We start from the raw sequence: 20,757 nt of genomic DNA, 5'->3' as shown, positions 1-20,757 counted from the left end.
AAAATAATTTCCAACAACTGGCCTCAGAGCCATGGTAATTGATTTGCTTGCAAGAAATTTGGACTTTAAAACGATTTTTTGTTTATTTTTGGATGGTATCATGTTGTATTGAGTGTTATTTGATGATTGATTTGTGTTTGTGAATTTTCGTTAAAAATAATTGAATATCTGTTTCTGGAATTATTTTTATTGGATAGTATGGAAAAAATTAAGCAAGTTACTTTTTTACAAAACTCAATTTCGATTTAATTTGAATTGGTTATGATTTTTTGAAGATTCGAAAAAAACAGAGTTGTGCTGAAATTCTCATGTGCGCGCGAAAACTGTCCGTACAGCTCGCAATTTTTTCGTTTTTCTTGGTTTTTTCATGCTTATTCATGGAATTAACTTCCGATTTTTGGTGTAGTTCTGTATTTATACTATTACTATTCCTAATTCAATTCTAATTATCATTATGAATTAATTTAATATCTGTTTCAAAAAAAAAAAAAAATTAATTTAATATTTTTTAAATTTAATTCAAGATATTAGTGTAATTTGAATTTTAAAATAGTTAGTATCTATCTTTTTTGCTTAATAATCTATCTTATTTTTAAATTTGATTATATCTTATCTTATTTTTAAATTTAAGGTCAGATTTTAAATTTTTAAATTAATTTTTTTTTAAAATAATTTGACCTTATTTAAATTTAAAATAAGATAACTATAATCATGTAATTTTAAATAGATGTAAGATATTTGGCTAATTTTTTTTTTTAAAATTTTGTTAGTGTATTTATTTAAATTACATTTAAAATCTGAAAAAGATATTCATTTATCTTTTTTAATTTTTTTATTTAATTTTTATTTATAAAATAACATTTAAATTTTAAAAGTAGTTAGCAAATTTTGAAATGATATTTAGGTTGGTTGAAACCTAATTTTTCAAAATTGTAGGTTTAATTTTAAATTTAAGTTATTTTTAAATTTTCGAATTTTTCAAATATTTTTTTTTTTAAATTTTCGAAAATTATTTTTTTTATTTAATTAATTATTTTCGAAATTAATTATTTAATTTAAAATTAAATAAATCCTACATCCAACTATCCAGCTAACCTTGTTGTAGGAGTTTGTGTTTTAGCTTATGTGTAAGTTTTCAAAACCTATTATTGCTTGATTGCAAATAGCCATGGTTAACTTGTTGACAGATCCAATGATCTGATTTTAACTCATGGCTCCTTTGGTCAAGTTAATAATTTGTAACAGGTATATTTACAATCTTCTTTCATCTGTGTATAACCTAGCAACATGATAGGACCCATCCAAAGTGTGTCTGTGTGAGCCTATGTGTTTAATTTCATTATAGATGCATATAGGTTGCTGTTGCTAAATAAAATGTCATAGTTCTTGATAGATTTTATTTAGGCCCATTTAGTTTTTGGGCTTAGTCAATTAATAACAGTTGTTCATTTTAAGGTTAAATTCCTCTCTTTTGGGCCTTGTGTGAGAGTTGGGAGCCATAGTAGTGGGTGCGACATACTGAACCCAACACCCCCTCACATGAACCACCCCAATTGTGAAGGCCCATTTGCCTGATTTGAATAACTGTACTAGGTTAATTAAACTAGTTAAACCTAATAAAATTGATTAGCAACATAATTAATTTCATTTATTTTGAAATTAATTTAAGAAAATTATAGTTTAAAGAATTTTTTATTCTAAGCTAAACTATATGTATTTTCTTGTATTTAATTAAATATAGAATTATAACCATCTAGATTTTTTCTGAAGCTTAATTTAAATTTTTCATTAAATATTCTTATTTAAGTTGATATTTAGTTATCTACAACTAACCAACTTAAATCTGAATATCTTTTGGATTTAAAATTTTAAAATTAAGTTGAGGAATTTTAGGCATTGGTTATTAAGATTCTTTAGATATTTTTTAAGTTAATATCTTTTCAAATATTAACTTAAAATGGAATATTTTAAATTAAGTGGTTACAACTTAATTTTTAATATTTAATTAAATTTAAATTTGAAAATATTTAAGTTCTAGATTTTTTCTAATACGACTTAAATTAGATATTTTTTCAAATTTTATGGAAAAGATACTTAGTAAAACAAGATATTTTCTAGATAGTTATTTCTAGACTACTTATTATTTCTAATATTAAATAGGAAAATATTATACATTGTGAAATTAATTATTTAAATAATTAATTTTGGTACAATTTATTTTAAGAATATTTTTCCTAGTATTAAATTAGAGATTAATAATTAAGTCTTCTCTACACTTAATTATTTATTTCTTGAATTTAATACATTTAATTAATTTGAAAATTAAATATCTAAGTTGATTTTCATCATGATACTTAAATATTTCTTTTTCATGACACTTAATTAAATAGAAAATTATTTTTAGTTGAAATTTATTTTTTCAACTAAATTTAAATAATTTTCAAAATATATATTTTTTTATTTTATTAATCAAATTTCGAAATTGCATTTCTTAAATGCTGGAATTTCGAATTTTATTTAAAAAATAGATTAAAGTTGTAAATTATTTATTTTAATTTTGGACCAACTTAAATCAATGATTTTTTCATTTAATGATTAATTAAAATAAATGAAGTAAAATATATTTTTCTTTTTTTATTAATCAATTTTGGAAATTGCATTTCATAATGCAAGATGATTTTGAATTTATCTTGAAAAAAAGATTAAGTTGTAAATTAATTATTTATTTTAATTAATTCTTGGATCAACTTAAATCAATGATTTTTTCATTTATTGATTAATTTAAAATAAATTGAATTAAAGTATATTATTAGAAATTGAATTAATTAGTCAGAGGAAAATCTAGATAGATGATATTTTTGTTTGAAGTATTTTTCTAGTGTATTTAATTAAATAGAAAAATTAATATTTAAGTTGATTTTAATCATCATAGTTAAATATTTGAAATTTTTCTTATATATTTAATTAAATAGGAAAATTATATTTTTTGTTGTAAATTAATTTTATTAATTAATTTTGGGCCAACATTAAATTAGAATAATTTTTCCAGGATTAATTTTTTATTTTAACATGCATTTTCAAAAATTGTGTCCTAGAATACTTTAATTTTTCGAAATGCAATATATATTTATAGAAAATTAAATTTGAGTTGTAAATTAATTTAAATTAATTTTGTAACAACTTAAATTGAATATTTTTCTAAATATTTATTGGAAATTATTACTAGGATGGAAATAATTCATGTTATTTTCATATCCATCTAAGTAAAATTTATAAATATTAAATTAAAATTTATATTTAGAATTTTTCATTCTAAATTGGAAATTTTAATTAAATAAATATATATTTAAAATAAATAGAATAAATAAAGAGAATCAAAGAAAATACACCTCTTTTTAAATAATGAGCTTTTAATTAAAAGACATTCGATCTCCATTGTGGGTTTTACACCGCGTTTGTTTTAGTGAGTAATCCTCCCTAATGGACGAGCGTTCATTAGCAATTTCGCACCGTTTAATCTTGAATGATAAGTAGTTTGTAAACATTTTGTATGGTATAGATCACCCTAATGGTGGCGACCATACTTGACTTGCAAATTATGAAACAATGGTGGAAGCTCATAAGATAGAATTGCCTTGACTCTCGCCTAAACGGGACAACGCTGAATTCCAATCTTGATCGAATAAAAGGTTGCTAGAATGGTTAACATTTTAGATGAGCTGACAACTCTATTCAATGGATGGTAGCTTTGACTCTCGCCTAAACGGGACACAGATATCTGTTTGTTGAAAACCTTGGAAATTATTTAGGATTGTAAGTTTAAGTATTTTCACTTGTCATTCCTACTTGCTATATGTTTAATAATTTCTGAATTGTGTATGAATTTATATTGAACCATGTTATTTTCTGTTATTAAGTTGTAGTTTAATTTCGAATCTTCATTGTTGGTCTAACTTGGCTTGTTTATCTAATGAGATAAATTCCTAGTGGATTTTCACCATTAGACATACATAATAGTGTTAGATCTCGAAAGATAAATATTGTATATGCGACATCTAGCTGTTCATCAATTGATGACACCTTAGACTACTATTTTTACGATATGAAACAAGAAGATTGTATAAATAAGATTACTTTGACATTTGCTAAGCGAAGCATCGTTGGATTCTTATTTATAAACGAAATTATCCTAATTCCTCTTAGCTTATTCATTTCAAGTTACCTCAAAAACATATCATTGGATGAATGGTCTATAAATCATTTCATGTCATTCTATATTTTCTCTTAAGAAATTAAATGACGCATATGATTATAATCCTGAAATTCTATTCCCAATTGATATAAATCCTCAATCTTAGAAATCTCCTACTTGTATGGGCAAATCAGACTTAGAATTAAATTAGTAGTGGTGGTCCAAGATAGAATTACTCATTATATTTGGTATAAATTTAAGTCTTTGACTTTAATTTTAGATTCCAAACAGAAATTTTCTTATATTTCTAATTCCAGGATGCAATACAGTTACACCTTCACAAGGGTTTAATATCCATCTTCTATTAATGGATTCAAAATGTATGGAATATGAGTTAGGTATTCTGTGACCAGGATCCACTTGCACTATTCTAAGAATTCTTTTATAAACCTAAGTCATCAAAAGACACTACCGCATTTTATTAATCTATGGCATTTGTATCTTGTTCATAGTGGATTTGACAAGATCAATCTCTGAAAAGAGTTAATATGCCTATATACACTGAAAGTAGTTCATCTCATTCGCAGATGGATGTACATTCAGGGGTGGATATGAGTTTTTCGTTGTATTCTGAAAACGATCACTCTAGATTATACCTTATGCAAAGAAATTTGAAATGTTTGAAAAATTTCATTAATTTCTAGCAATGGTTAAAACCATTAAGGTAAGTGGTTAAAGATCTTGCGAACTGATAGGGGTGGAGAAATAGTTAGTAGATATGCAGTTCAAAGATCATTAAATTGATTTTTGAATTATATCCAAACTTACCTCCCCAGAAATTTCGAGTTGCATATTGATGATTAGTTACTAGTCGTTGCCTAAATCCTTCTATGGTAATACAATTTCAGAATGATGTAATGGTTGTATACTTAATGAAAATCATTACTAGATTCATGGATGACCTAATCAAAATCTTAAGAAAAGCTAGAACTATTAACCATGGTTTGTTAGCTATTCTAAGTGATTAGGGGTGGACCATCCCATAGTCAATAGATAAGAAAGTATTTGTTCAAACAAATACTACTTTTCTAAGCTAATGACTAAGTCTGAAAATAAAGTAGCAAATAAAGGAGATATTTAATTCTTGATTCCAAAAGTGTTCTATCATCTTATTTGACATATGATGATCCCACTAACTCTGTTGTCTTGTCACAACCAAAGAGGTTAATACCATTTTCTTAGACATAATTCACGGTACCTTGTCGTAGTGGGAGAGTTTCTAGGAACTCACCTTCTTATGACTTGGGAGACACTAGTGATTAAAATCCATTTTGAGTTTAAACAAGTAATGGATTGTCAAGATAAGAAACTAAGAAGAAAGCCAAAAGAACTATGGTTTAATCCATTCACATGGAATAACCTAAAGTTTTCTATTACAAGGACATAAAAGAAAATTTTCGTTTATAAGTCTATTCAATGGACTTAACAAACTTCCTGTTTCTAGTATTATAGGTTTGATTTTATCTAAACCTATGGCTTGTGGTATACCTGGTAATTACTTACTCTAATGCAAGCAACTTACTTTAGTAAGATGCTGAAGCATTTTCTTTCTAATGGCAATCTATAGAAGCTTCACAACTTCTTAGACATAGATTTTATTTATCTAAGGAAAAATCTCAACTATTCCAGAAAAGATAAAGCCATGAAAGAATTTCTTATATCAACAGTGAGAGGTCTTAGATATGCTATTGCATGCCTTAGACCAGACACCTGCTGTTGAGTGGGAGTAATGAGTAGGTATCAGATTAATCCAGGAGAAGAACATTGGAAGACAATCAAGTAAATCTTAAGATTAAGAAGATGAACTATATGTTAGTCTATAAGGGTGTGTTTAAAACTCTTAGACTACACCATATCAGATTTCGAAATTTGCCTTCGTGCTAGAAAATCTTTCTGATAAGATGGTGGTTACTCTGGGGGTGGAATAGTGATTTTGGAGAAGTGTAAAAACCTATCTGAAGTCTCTAGGTCTACCAGAAAGGGACTGAATGTTAAAGTTGTAGGAAAGGTACTTATTCAGTCTAAGGAAAGTTCTATACATCTTTGGCACCATTCCAAATTGCCTTAACTACTAGTGTTAATTTCCTGATTAACCAAAAGTAGTTGCCAAAGGTATAGAATCCAGTATCCCAAGAGAGTAGACATATAGAGAGGAATTTTACATTATCAATGATTTTGTGATTAAGGAAGAGTAATGGTGGAGAAAAGGTTGTGTTTAATTCAACTTTTCAGATCCTATTACGAGGAGTTTACTACTACTACACTTGATTTGTATATCAAGGTGTTGAGATTATTTAAAACGCACTTTTTGTTTTATATTACTGCAAGTGGGAGTTTGTTGGGTTTTATGCCCTAAATAAAACTCATTTCAATATAATCATATTTACTTATTAATATAGACCAGAAATAACATATAATGTTTCATGGTTCACATGATTTATTTCATGATTATATGTACATAATGTATGAATTCATCTGAAACCCTTTTCACATACTTGATCCTGTTTATTGTGTCGTCAACACATTGGAAAGTAAACATGACTATGTGAATAAAGATTCCTAGATTTATCAAACATAGGGTTTTACTGATATGATAATCTACAACAGAGTTTACTTGCATTTGGAGAAGTGCTATGTTCTTTCCAGCGCATTTGTTAAAGTAAAGCTCAGGTTGGACGCATGGAGTATGCATCGGAAGGGACCGATATTGAACTTTGACTTAGATTTATTAAACTTACCGTAATATCTATTCAAGTCAATATCGCCTAGTTGATCCTAGATCAAATGTTCTTAATCCTGTTATGATTAGGCTCAATCTTGAAAGGCTATTCGTGTTCTTTGATTTGTTAGTTAAGCCTACTTTTAGGTCAGGGTGATACGTACATTTTGGGAACACGGTAGTGCAATTGAGTGGGAGCGCTAACATAAACATGGAATCTATAGCTTCTATCTGGCGAATAGTAAGCAAAGGATGATCTCCTTCGAGCTTGACCAAAGGAACATAAATGGTGGAGTACTCATTTCACATAAGCTGAAATATCATTTATACGGGGTCAAGTGTTTTAAGGATAAAATACATAGTAGGGTGTTATGGTAATCTAATCCCTTTACAGTGTAGATCATTCATATAAAGGATCATTGATCACATTAGGATTATAACAATGGATAACTAATGATGTGTCTATATGGTGGAACATATAGAGCATTCTATATAACTGAGAGTGCAATTCTAAGTTCTATGCGTGGATTCAACGAAGAATTAATAAGTTAGTGAATTTTAGTGCTAAATTCTTGATCTACTTATTGGAAGCTCGGTTATATAGACCCATGGTCCCCGCACTAGTTGAGATAATATTGCTTGTAAGACTCATATAATTGGTTTTGATTAATCAATTATAATTCTCAATTTAGACTATGTCTATTTGTGAATTTTTCACTAAGTAAGGGCGAAATTGTAAAGAAAGAGTTTTAGGAGCATATTTGTTTTGTATGGTTCAATTAATAAATATGATAAATGACAATATTATTTAATAATTATTTATAGTTAGTAAATAGTTAGAATTGGCATTTAAATGGTTGAATTAGAAAATTGGCGTTTTTGAGAAAATCAGATGTAGAAAAGATAAAACTGCAAAATTGCAAAAAGTGAGGCCCAAATTCACTTGTATAGGGCCGGCCACTTTTGTAGGAAATTTAAACTGATATTTTTATTATTTTAATGCAAAATAATTCAAACCTAACCCTAGTGGAATGCTATAAATAGATAGTGAAGGCTTCAGGAAAATTACACTTAAATTTTCTACTTTTTCATTCAGAAAAAATTGTGCCTTCTCTCTCCCTATCTTTGGCCGAACCCACTCTCTCTCTCTCTTCCTCATTGAGATTTCGAAATTCTTAGTGTAAGAGTAGTGCCCACACACAGCAAGTGATACCTCAATCATAGTGAGGAAGATCGTGAAGAAAGACATTCAGCAAAAGGAGTTTCAGCATCAAAGATTCGGAGAAAGAGATCCAGGTTCAGATATTGATAATGCTCTGCTACAGAAAGGAATCAAGGGCTAGATATCTGAACGGAAGGAGTCATTTAATTCCTCTGCACCAAATGTAAGGTTTCCTAAACTTTATATGTGTTTATTTCATCGTTTTAGAAAGTTCATATTTAGGGTATTAATCAACATACTTGTGAGTAGATCTAAGATCCTGGTAAAATAATTTCCAACACAGAGGACAACCTAGCTGATCCATTCACCAAGGTCTTGGCAGGAACTGCGTTTGAAAAGCACCGTCAGAATTTAGGATTAATTGAAATGTACTGATTATTTTATATTAGTGCAAGTGGGAGTTTGTTGGGTTTTATGCCCTTAATAAAACTCCATTTCAATGTAATCTTTATCCTTTAAATATCAATAAAGAAACAGAAGTATTTTCATCACTTATTTGTGTGTCATTTTGTTCATGTTATCATTTACTTGTTTATTTGATTTATAAATTCATCCAAACCCATATCACATTTATATTCTTGTTTATTGTGTCGTCAGCACAGTGGAAACTAATCAAGATTATGTGATTAAAGATATATTCCTAGATTTATCAGAACACAGGGTTTAACTGATATGACAATCTACAACATAGTTTACTTGCACCTTGGATAAGTGCTATGTTCTTTCCAGAGCATTGGTTAAAGTAAAGCTTGGATTGGATGCACGGCGTATGCATCGGAAGGGACCGATATTGAACTTTGAATCAGATATATTAAACTTACCGTAATATCTATTCATTTCAATATCACCTAGTTGATCCTAGATCAAATGATCTTAATCTTCATATGGTTAGGTTCGATCTCAAGAGTATTATACATGTTCTTTGATTTGTTAGTTAAGCCTACTTTTTGGTCAGGGTTATACGTGCATTTTGGGAACATGGTAGTGCAATTGAGTAGGAGCGCTAAACATAGATATGGAATCTATAGCTTCTATCTAGTAAATAGAAGTGAAATGATGATTTCCTGCGAGCTTGGCTAAACAGAGATAAATGGTTGAGTACTCATTTCAGTTCGCTGAAATATCATTTATACGGGGCTAAGTGTTTTAAGGATAAAATACATTGAAGGGTGTAAAAGAAATTTAATCCCTATACAATGTAAATCATCTATAGAGGATCATTGATTATTGGGATTATAACAATGGATAATTGATAGCGTATCTATATGGTGGAACATATAGAGCGTTCTATATAGCTGAGAGTGCAATTCCAAGTTCTATGTGTGGATGCAACAAGGAATTAGTAAGTCAGTGAATTTACCTAGTAAGTTCTTGGTCTGCTTATTGGAAGCTCGGATATATAGGCCCACGGTCCCAAAACTAGTTGAGACAATACTACTTGTAAGACTCAGTTAATTGATTTTGATTAATTAATTATAATTCTTAAATTAGACAATGTCTAGTTTATGAATTTTCACTAAGCAAGGGCTAAATTGTGATGAAAGAGTTTGTAGGGTTTATTTGTTAATTAAGAGACTTTAGTTAGTCTAATTAATAAATATATTAAATGACAATATTATTTAATAATTAATTTTTAGTTATTACATAATTGGAATTGGCATTTAAATGGTTAAATTAGAAAATTTGCAAATTTACAAAAGTGGGGCCCATTATCCTATACATGGCCGACCACTTGTGTAGGCTATTTATCATTTATTTTTTCATTATTTTAATGCCAAATAAATCTAACCTAACCCTAGGTGGTTGACTATAAATAGGTAGTGATGGCTTCAGGAAAAAGATGATGCATCTCATTCCTTCAGAGAAAACTCAAAACCTTTTTTCTAAACCTAGCTGCCACCTTCTCTCTCTCTTCCTCTCTTCTGAAAACCGATCCCTATAGTGGGTGAGTGAGTGCCCAGACACATCAAGTGGTATCTCAATCATAGTGTGGAAGATTGTGAAGAATCCAGATTCAAGAGAAGGACATTCGGCCTCAGATCTTGGTGATACTCTGCGATAGAAAGGATACAAGGGTTAGAGATCTGAGTGGAAGGAGACATTATATTCCGTTGCAACCTCTGTAAGGTTTCTTATACTTTATATGTGTTTATTTCATATCGTTTTAGAAGTTCATATTCAGGATGTTAAATAACATACTTGTTAGTAAATCTATGATCCTAGTAAAATATTTCCAACATGGATATCTGGATTCTGCCTCTAGTAACAGTTTACTTATATAGTAAATAGGTTGCTGGTACTTGCCCTCTTCTCATACTATAGCTGCACTAATCGCATCTTCCTAGATGGCTAAATAGAGACACAACATTTCTCCAGTTATGGGTTTCGCCAAAACTGGAGGCGTCGCTAGATGCCTTTTTGTATTCTGAAACTCTACGCACTCTTTCGTACACTCAAACTTTTTGTTGCCTCGCAATACATTGAAGAACGGCACACACTTATCAGTTGACTTCAAAATGAATCTGTTAAGTGTAGCCATTCTTCCTGTCAAGGCTTGTACTTCCTTAGGCTTTATCGGTGATGGCATGTCTATTAATGCCTTGATTTTTTTGAGATTCACTTCAATACCCCTCGTGTTAACTATGAATCGTAAAAAATTTCTTGAGGAAACTCCAAAGGAACATTTTTTGGAGTTTAGCTTCATGTTATACTTCTTTAATATGTTAAAGCATTCCGCAAGTTCTGAGGTATGGTTCCTACCCTTTATTGATTTTACCAACATATCATCGACATAAACTTCCATGTTCTGCCCTATCTGGTTTGCGAACATTTTGTTTACCAATCGCTGATACGTTTCCCCAGCGATCCGGGACATACATTTCGTTACGAAGCTTGTATGTTCTTGATCCGAGACATACATTTTTATCTAGTTATATCCAGAATATGCGTCAATAAATGACATAAGCTCGTGCCCAGCAGATCCATCCACTAACTAGTAAAACCTGGGTAGTGGAAAGCAAACTTTTGGGCACGCCTTATTCAAATCAGAGAAATCAATACAAGTTCTCCAAGTTCCGTTAGGCTTCGAAGACAAGAACAGAATTAGCTATCAATAAGGGATAAAAGACCTCGCGTATGAAGTCGTTAACCAACAACTTCTCCAAATCCTGTTTTAGTGCCCCTTGTCTCTCGGAATCCAAAGGTCTCCTTTTCTTCCTCTTTGTTGGGTAGCTTGGATCAACATTTAAAAGATGGCAGATAATATTCCGGTGGATCCCCATCATATCTCCATGGCTGCAGGCGAATTGATCCTGGTTCACCTTCAAAAAACATATTAACTACTATTTGAGCTGCTCGTCCAAGTTCTTCCCAATGTATACAAACCTTGTGGAATTTCCTGGGTCGAGAATAACCTCTTCCAATTCCTCAATTGATTTCAATACGTTTTTCTCATGTTGAACTCGGGGGTCAAGATCTTCGTCGTTCTTCTCATTTTCTTTTGCCAAGATCGCCATCAACTAATGACCGACTTTCCTATGCTCCAGCTCAATGCGATAGCAATCGCGAGCCAGCATCTGGTCTCCACGCACCACTCGCACGCCTTCTTGTGTTTGGAATTTGAATGATAGATGCTTGATCGAACTGACTGCCCCTAGTCCAATCAGTGCTGAATTACCCAAAAATATGTTATAAGCTGATAGCAGGTCCACAACTAAGAAGTCATGCATAACAGTGGTAGATAGGGGTGCCTCACCTAATATTAATGCGAGCTCGATTATGCCAAGACTGGCAATGTTGTCTCTAGTGAATTCGCAAAGATTCACCATACAAGGCGTTAATTTAGCTTTTTCGAGCCCCATTTTTCGTAGAGTCTCCTTATAAAGGATATTTACCGAGCTCCCATTGTCTATTAACACCCTCTTGATCCTTTTATTGGCGAGTTGAATGGTATTCACAAATGGATCGACGTGAGGATACCTCACATTTTTCTCATCTTCCTCCGTGAATACAATGGGAGGTTCCTCGGTTTTCACCTTCTTGTAAGATTCTGGGGCAAATGCCAACTGCTCGTTCTTTATCTCTTTCACATATCTTTTTCTGGGTGTTATTGCTTTCCCCTGCCATATGTGGCCCTTCTGAAATAACCGTGATGTCTTCTCCTTCAACAGGAAGAGGTTGTAACCCCTGGTTGTTTTGGTTATTGGGCAGACTGGGATGGTTGTATCCATGGCCCTGTCTTTTCACGTACTGTTTAAAATGGCCTCGAGCAATTAGACTTTCTATCTCATCTTTCAATTGGTGACATTTGTCGGTCGGATGCCCAATATCCTTATGGAATTTACAATACTTGTTAGGATCTCTTTTGCTCCTCAAATTCCTCATGAGCTCAGGCTTGCCGAAGGCAACCTTCTGCTCATGTGCGAGGTAAATATTCTCCCGAGTTTCATTAAGCTCATTATAAATAGTATACACTACACGTAATTATCATGATTCTTCTGTTTCTTTTTTATCCTTCGACGGTTCCATGGTACTGTCCTTTCCCTTCGAACCAGAAGCCTCTGAGTTATCAATTCTCGTGGAAATGATACTTATTGAAATATTGTTGGGTTTGCTTCCCAAGCTTATTTTTAGCAATATCATTTCTTTTCGGGCTTCTTCCTTCCGAACGAATACATGAGACCTTTCATTGAACTCAGTGATGCTTCTTACTAGACGACCTTGTAATTCATCCCACAACTGACCCCCTACGGTCAATGGATCAGTAGAGATCCCCGCCTGAAGGGTTGTAAGTTGTGTGTTGTCATCCAAATTCATAACCCTATCCGCAGTCGTGCTAACATGACTTAAGAATGCCTTAAGTGTTATTAGGCTACTGCTTTATATTGGTTAGTGACGCCGCTTCAGGTCATCTATCCCTAGCAGCCTGAAACTATTTCTTGAAATCCCTGAACCGCTGCTCCCAAGAGGTTACTAAATGATGAGTAATCTTGTTAAACCAGCTACTCGCTACTCCAACAAGTGCGGTGGGGTACAAAATACAACGTAAATTATTCGTCACATTACTCGCTCGCATTATTATGTTAAAGTTTTTCAAATACGAGACCGGATCAATGATTTCGTCATATGACGTGGCATGCGGGTTTTTGAATCCTAAAGGAAAAGCGGTATTCATTATATTTGGATGATATGGCTCAAGCTCCTCGTCTGAGTCGTATCCAGATTGTTTCCCAAGTTCCCCCACTTGATATCTCTTGAACTTGTCCTCCAGCTTGTTTATCCGCAATTGGATGGGATCCTCTTTCTTTGGACCAAATTGTTGGCGAAGGTCAGGTTTCTTCCGATTCAAGTGCTCTCGCAAATTTGATTGGGAGTAATTACTGGCAGACCTCGTCTTACTCATAGATTGCGTCCTACTCATAGACTTTGTCTTTGAGTGACCCGCGAATTTACTGGTTCCCATACTTTCTCAATCATTAGCTAATTGAGTACTTTCTCCTATTCGAGTTGATCGTCTGTGGGTTCTTGACTGCCACGAGGTCACACTTCTTCTTCACGCTCTGTTCTTTCCCCCTGAGAGCAGATTTGTCGTATTTCCCCCATCAAGGTCTGTACGAGTCCTCGCTTTATGGGTTTGGGAAGAACGCTAGTGATTTCTAGCAGGTGACATACATTCTCCCGGTTCAGTCCCAAGATCCTCCTCATTGTCATGAGGGATTTCTCGTTCATCAGTTTCTGATTGTCTCCCATATGGCTGTTCATTTTGATTCTCAAGGGGTATCTCATTTTACTTCGGTTATTCTTCTCGGACATTTTCCTGTCTCCTGGTTCGTGAACCATGAGGTCTGCCTCGTGCTCTTCTCACTCTTGGTTCAGGTTGATTTTAAGCATTTATCCCCTGTGTTACCCTGGTCGAGACTGCATCACGTTCTAACTCAGCGTTTTGACGCTGCGCCTCTTCTAGACGGCATCTCAGGCAACAGTTTTCCGTTTCATAAGTACCTTCTCCCATAGACTGGGCACCTCCACGATTGAGCTCTTCATCCCTTGTCCTAGGGTTCTGGCCACTCCCACGCTGAGTTCTCCTCGAGCGTGTTGTCCGGGTACTAGGACCAACGTCAGGTTGGGTTCTCCGATAACGCGTGGTCCGTTTACAAGGGCCACCCTCAAGTTGAGTCCTCCTGGAATAGGTGGTCCGTATGGACCGTGGGTTGGCAGTTCTTTTGGAGCCCATGGGATCTTTCCCATAAGGATGATCAGTTTCCTCATGTGGGGTGTTAACATTTTCCAAATTTTCAGCCATCAAGGAGGTGGTTTTTCTTCAAAAGAAGGGAGGGTTTTTCTAAGCTTTTACACAGAGTTCTGATTGTTTTTTAGGGCCTCTCCCGTATGAGCTTTTTTTCGTCCCCCTGTTATCTTACTTGCCACTATTTATAATTACATAGTGGACAGTTAATTACAAAGTTGATTGTAATATGTTTACAGCAATCATCCCTAAAATCATGGGACTTGATTACATATCACGTAGTGTAAATGCGGTTATGATTTGAAAATCATATAGCTGTGATTTTTCTACTTTTACCGGGTAAAAATGATTGTGTTTTCAACACGTCTTTAATTATTGTATCTGGAGATGCCTCGACAGAAGCTTGTATCCAGTGATCTCATAGCGAGCTTGGGCTTTTTTTCCTTCCGAGGTCGATGATGCATGTCTTGTGTCGATCGCAGTTCTTATTTACAAAGAGTTCTTCGAAGCTCATCTAAATGTTAACTTCTTGACTTGCGAGGATTGTGAGTCTCACTAATGTTAATTGGATGAAGTTACAGGGATCCTTTCCATAGCGAGACTGGCACCTTGCTTACTTGGTCTCGAGCTGATTCGACTGTTACACTTAGTTTGTACACTAAGGGCTTTCGAAATTTATATATCTCGCTTTTGTCTTCCTATGTGTACTGTCCTTGATGCCTAGCTATTTGCATTCAGCGACATATGGTTTCTCGCTAATATACTAAGCACCAGTTTGTATATTGATTCCTCGCCTAAGATCTTACAGTCTACAGGTTACAAATATACTCTGATACTCACGTAATTAATGAGTTATTCCATATAAAGCAATTTGCATCGATCAATATTCCCTTTATCTTGACACGTGTCCTCCACTGAGATGGCAGGCGAATTTCAGGTATAACAAAGTTGAAGTGAGAAAGGCCTTTAATGAGGCTTTGAGGCAGAAAGCTACATACTAGTAACAGAGATCTCATGTTTCTTGGATTAAGGATGGGGAAAAATGCTCTAAGTTCTTTCTTTTCATTGTTGCCACTATTCGTAATAGGCATAATGTCATGGAGAGTATCTTAAATAAAAATGGGGTCTGACTAATGAAGGACATTGGTCGGGAATTCTTGAAATTCCTGGGGGACGTCTTCTGTTGCGAAAATTATTAATTACTACGCAAGTGCACGCAATCAAGTAGTATACTCACGCAAGTGAGGTCGAACCACAGGGAATTGGATTAATTACTACTAAACTATACTTATAATTCTATTTGGCAAATCAAAAGTATTTATGATTGAAAAAGGAAGAAAGAAATTCAAGAAACTTAAAGAAGCAAGTGAATATTAATCAAGATGAGAGAATAGGGAGACGAATCCTGTTGTTAAGTTACCAATGTTAATGTCTAATTGCTATCCTTCTCTTGAAGTCAATGACAGATTCTAAATTAACCTAGCTCTTTTCAGATCTTCTAGGATCTAAAACTCATGCTCTCTAATTAATCTCTTAATTAAACTAACATTAAATCAGCATTAAGCAATAATCTAAATGTCACAAAGGCTATGTAAATAATTTCGTTTCACATCAAAACCTACACTATTCAATTTTAGCATTCTCAATTCTCAATTCTCACTTTTCAGATTTCGAATTGAGATCATAAAACATGTAAAAGGTGATCAATCTTGCACATGGAAATTAAACACAAATATGAATAGTGTTCACAATCAAGATGGAGGAATGGCAATTATTCATTAACTAGGAAAAACTTAAACAACAATCATCATTCTCCCTAAATAGGAGTTTACTTCAAAACATCCATAATCAAATCCATAATTAACATTGAAACAGAAAATAGCATAGAAAAATTAAAGAGAAGAGAAAGAACTAGTTGAAGCAATTGATCCGGGTCGCCACAAGTCGCTCTTCTAGCGTCCTCCTTTGTTTCTAGGGCTCCAATTCTGAATTATCCCTAATTTCCACGAGCTCTCTCTATTTAAACCAAGTCTCATCTTTAAAATTTGTGAAATTACGACACTGCCCAAAAATCCTGTCTCTGGGTCCCCGTCGCGACTGGCAAAGCCCCCGTCGCGACGGGAGTTAAACTTCGACTTCTTGAAAACTTTCTGCCAGTTCCCGTCGCGACTCGCAAATTCCCCGTCGCAACTGGAACAGACAGCGACACCAATCTTGGTTTTTCTTCTTGATTCTTTCACCATTTTTCCTCAATTCTTGTATATAATTTCTTTAAATGCCCGAGGACCTGAAACCAAAGAATCAAGCGTAATATAGCCCTAAAACTAGAAACAAAGAGTGAAAACTAACCAACAATATGACCTGAAACTTAGACTAATTTTAGCCTAACAAATTCCCCCAAACTAGATTCTTACTCGCCCTCGAGTAAGATAAATACTACTAACTACTAATCTAGTAACTACGCTATAAGATAATCACAATACTACTGCTCATGTGCTGTTCTCTTTCATTGCCGAAACTAGAATTTCAATTCCACCAACTCTAACAATTAATTTCGATGCTCAGTTTATCACATACTGCACAAACACAAGATGACTTCACAATCGAAACAGTGCTATAATGGTTTTACTCTTTCCAACCACTCCACTACCCGATAACTCATATGCTTGCATGCTTACCTCTCTCCACAAATGTTGACAACATCCTTTCAGAATCAATAGGGCTTTTTTGAGGTTTATAAAGTATGGCTTAGATATTTGGAAAATGAAAAACAATTTTGGCTAAAGATATCATAAGCACAAAAATAACCCCACAAGCTTCTTTTAATTTCAAATTCCCAAAGTATTCCCACAACTCGCCATGATTGAGAAAAATTATTTTCCTTCTTATCCTCAACGTCACTGAATTTTATTATTTTTTCTTGAATCATGTTTTTTTACTTTTTTTTTCTTTTCTTTTTCATTATTTTTTTTTCTTTTTTTTTTTCAGTGATATTGATCTTACAACTTATATTTTTTTTCTCAATCTTGCACGTTTTTTTTTCTATCTTCTCTCACACCATGCATTTTGCTCCCCCAAACTAATTATATAGCTTATGATATCATTGATAAAATAGTGAGGACAAAATTTAACAGTGTGGATACATATTTCGGTTCAACAGGTAAAGAACAAAACAAGTTTAGGCTCAAGAGGGTTAACTAAGGATAATCATTTCACGGTGGGCTTGAAAGGCTCAAACTATCCAACAAATGCTTAAATCATATTCCTATTGAATGTTGTCAAGGATTTCGCCTCAAAAGAATAAGACATGCAAGTTCTAAGCTATCCAGTCAATCTTATCACAAACCATAGTAAAATAATTATAACATATTTCACAGATCATCAAATTGCATTCTTACACATGTTATACAAGCATCCAAACTAATCCAAAGAGTTAATAGAATTAAGCACACAGTTATTTTACAATTTCAGAGCACATTACAATAAATAGCAGCACACAATTATCTTCTAGCTTTTTGCCAATTCCTAACTAAAAACAGAAAATTAAAGCAGAAAATTAAAAAAAAATGCAAATTAAAATGCAGAAAATAAAATTTTTAAATCCCTCCCCCCAAATTAAAGATTCACATGGTCCCCAATGTGCTATTATATTCAAGGTGAGAAGGACTTACCTGAGCCCCCATCAGAAGGGGTTGGGCGAATTGGGGTTTTTATTTTGCTGAAGGAGGGTCCCGTCGCGACGGGCATCATGCCCGTCGCGACGGGAATTGGCAGATTGTTTCAAAATTTGTTCGTGGTCTTCCCAGTCGCGACCGGCAATGCCCCAGTCGCGACTACTGTAGCCTGGTCCCTTTTTTTTTTTTCGTAAGAGGCCCAGTCGCGATGGGCAATACTCCCGTCGCGACTACTGTAGCAGGGGATCTATTTTTTTTTTTTTCCATTTTTCTATTTTTTTTTTCACGATTTTCACAGTTTTAATTTACAAATGCAAATCCAACCTAAATGCAATGAAACAAATTAAAATGATACCAAACACTTGTAATTGTTTTCTAAAAAATCAAAAGAAAAATAAAGTAAAATTAAATAAAAGATTAGGTTGCCTCCCAATAGCGCTGTCTTTATCGTCGCTCAGCTAGACGTTGACCGGGGTCTTCATAGTGGCGCCAGAATTATGGCGGACTTGGCTTGGTCAAATTGACCTCCCATGTTTCTAATTTCAGAGTTTTGCACAAGAGTAAGTTCACTTTCAGAATTACCACACATCAATCTTTTCCAACGCCGCCGAATCATTCGAAGTCGCTCTTTAGGCTTTGCTTTCTTCTTATCAGCTTTAACAAAAGAACCCTTCACCATCTCAATCTTGCAACAGGTAGGAATGTCAGTTGGGGCAAAAACATTAAAACTGACCTCTTCATCTTGCACTCGCAACTTTAACTCCCCCTTTTGAACATCTATTAATGCTCGGCCCGTGGCTAAGAATGGTCTTCCCAAAATAATGGGAATAGTTGAATCTTCCTCCATATCAAGAATTAGGAAATCAGCAGGGAAGATAAACTTACCAACCTTCACTAGTACATCTTCAATTATCCCACGAGGATGAGTCAAAGAACGATCTGCCAGTTGTAAAGTCACTGTTGTAGGCTTTGCTTTTCCCAATCCTAGCCTTTTGAAGACAGACAATGGCATTAGATTAATGCTTGCTCCTAGATCACATAGAGCTTTAGTTTCCACCGAACCCCCTATAGAGCATGGAATATTGAAACTACTCGGATCTTTAAGCTTGGGCGGTACTTTCTTCTACAAAATTGCACTACACTCCTCAGTGAGTGCCACTGTTTCATAGTCCTCCATTTTCCTCTTCTTAGACAATATCTCCTTCATGAACTTCACATACCTGGGCATCTGTTCTAAAGCTTCAGCAAAAGGAATGTTGATGTGTAGTCTTTTAAAGACCTCTAGAAATTTTGTGAACTGCTTGTCTAGATTGGTCTTATGGAGTCTCTGAGGATAAGGAATCTTCACATGATGATCAGTACTGATTGGTGGAGACTGTTGTGGTGGTGCAGGACTATCAGTAGTCTTTTCTTCTGTTGATGTTGGAGTTGGTGCCGCTTTATCTATAATCTCTTCATCCACTGGTTGCATCATCTCGGGCCCATCATATTTCTTACCACTCCTCAGGGTAATTTCCTTGCAGTTTTCTTTAAGATTAACTTCAGTTGTGCTAGGAAAGTTTCCCTGAGGACGGGTTGCTACTTGGGTTGCTAGCTGCCCCATTTGAGTCTGCAAATCTTTAATGGAAGATCTAGTTTCAGTCATGAATTGTAGCAATAAATCTGTCTGCAAACTAGAGTTTCCACTAGAGCTTTGTTGCTGAGTGTACTATTGGTTGTGTGTCTGGTTCTGATTTCTTTGCTGATAGAACCCACTGTTCCTTCGGTTACCTCCTTGGTTGAACCCATAATTGTTGTTGTTGTTCTGCGAATAATTTCCAATGGCTTTTGCTTCATGGATTGGCAAATCATCCACATCTGCCTGACACTCAGAAAAGTGATGGTTGCATCCACATATCTCACAAACAACTTGGGCTTGTTTAGCTTGCCCTGCGATCAGCTTTGTTAGGGCCTCAACCTGAGCTGTCAGCTTTGTAATGGCATCGACCTCTAGCACACCAGCTACTTTCTTTGTTTGACTCCTTTCAGTTAGCCACTGCTGATTGTTTAGAGCCATCTCTTCCAACAGATCATAAGCCTCATTTGCACTCTTTCTCATAAATGCTCCACCAGCTGCTGCATCTATAAGAGTTCTAGTGTTACCAACCAACCCGTTGTAGAAGTTATGAACCAGCATCCACTTCTCTATACCATGATGATGGCATTTTCTAATTAGATCTTTAAACCTCTCCCAAGCCTCATGGAGAGATTCATTATCTTACTGACAAAAGTTGTTGATTTCACCTCACAACTTGGCTAACTTTGCTGGAGGAAAGAACTTGGACATAAATTTTGTAGCCAAGTCATTCCATGTGGCAATGGAGTTGGGTGGCAAGGAAATTAACCAGCTTTTGGCTCTCTCCCTGAGTTAGAAAGGAAACAGTCTCAATCGGATGTCGTCATCACTAACCCCATTTACTTTGAAAGTCTGGCACAACTCTATGAAGTTTGATAGATGCAGATTGGGATCTTCAGAAGGGAGTCCACCAAACTGGACTGAAGACTGCACCATTTGGAGTATGGCAGGCTTGATTTCAAAGTTGTTAGCCTCCACTGTCGGTGGCCTGATACATGACTGAGCCCCTGTGAGAGTAGGGAGAATATAAT

At 34.3% G+C, this 20,757-nt stretch overlaps 1 non-coding gene across 1 annotated transcript; it reads left to right on the top strand.

The window, feature by feature from the left end:
* Positions 1-20,297: 20,297 nt before the first annotated feature.
* On the top strand, positions 20,298-20,404 carry LOC115711768 (small nucleolar RNA R71). The gene has a single exon (XR_004010644.1). It is a non-coding gene; the product is annotated as a small nucleolar RNA R71 (small nucleolar RNA).
* The last annotated feature ends 353 nt before the right edge of the window (positions 20,405-20,757 follow it).

Source organism: Cannabis sativa, chromosome 3 (genome assembly GCF_029168945.1).
Source record: "Cannabis sativa cultivar Pink pepper isolate KNU-18-1 chromosome 3, ASM2916894v1, whole genome shotgun sequence".
In the NCBI taxonomy this organism is placed as follows: Eukaryota; Viridiplantae; Streptophyta; class Magnoliopsida; order Rosales; family Cannabaceae; genus Cannabis; species Cannabis sativa.
The sequence above is the reverse complement of the archived record's forward strand: the minus strand, read 5'-3'. Positions and strand labels throughout refer to the sequence as shown.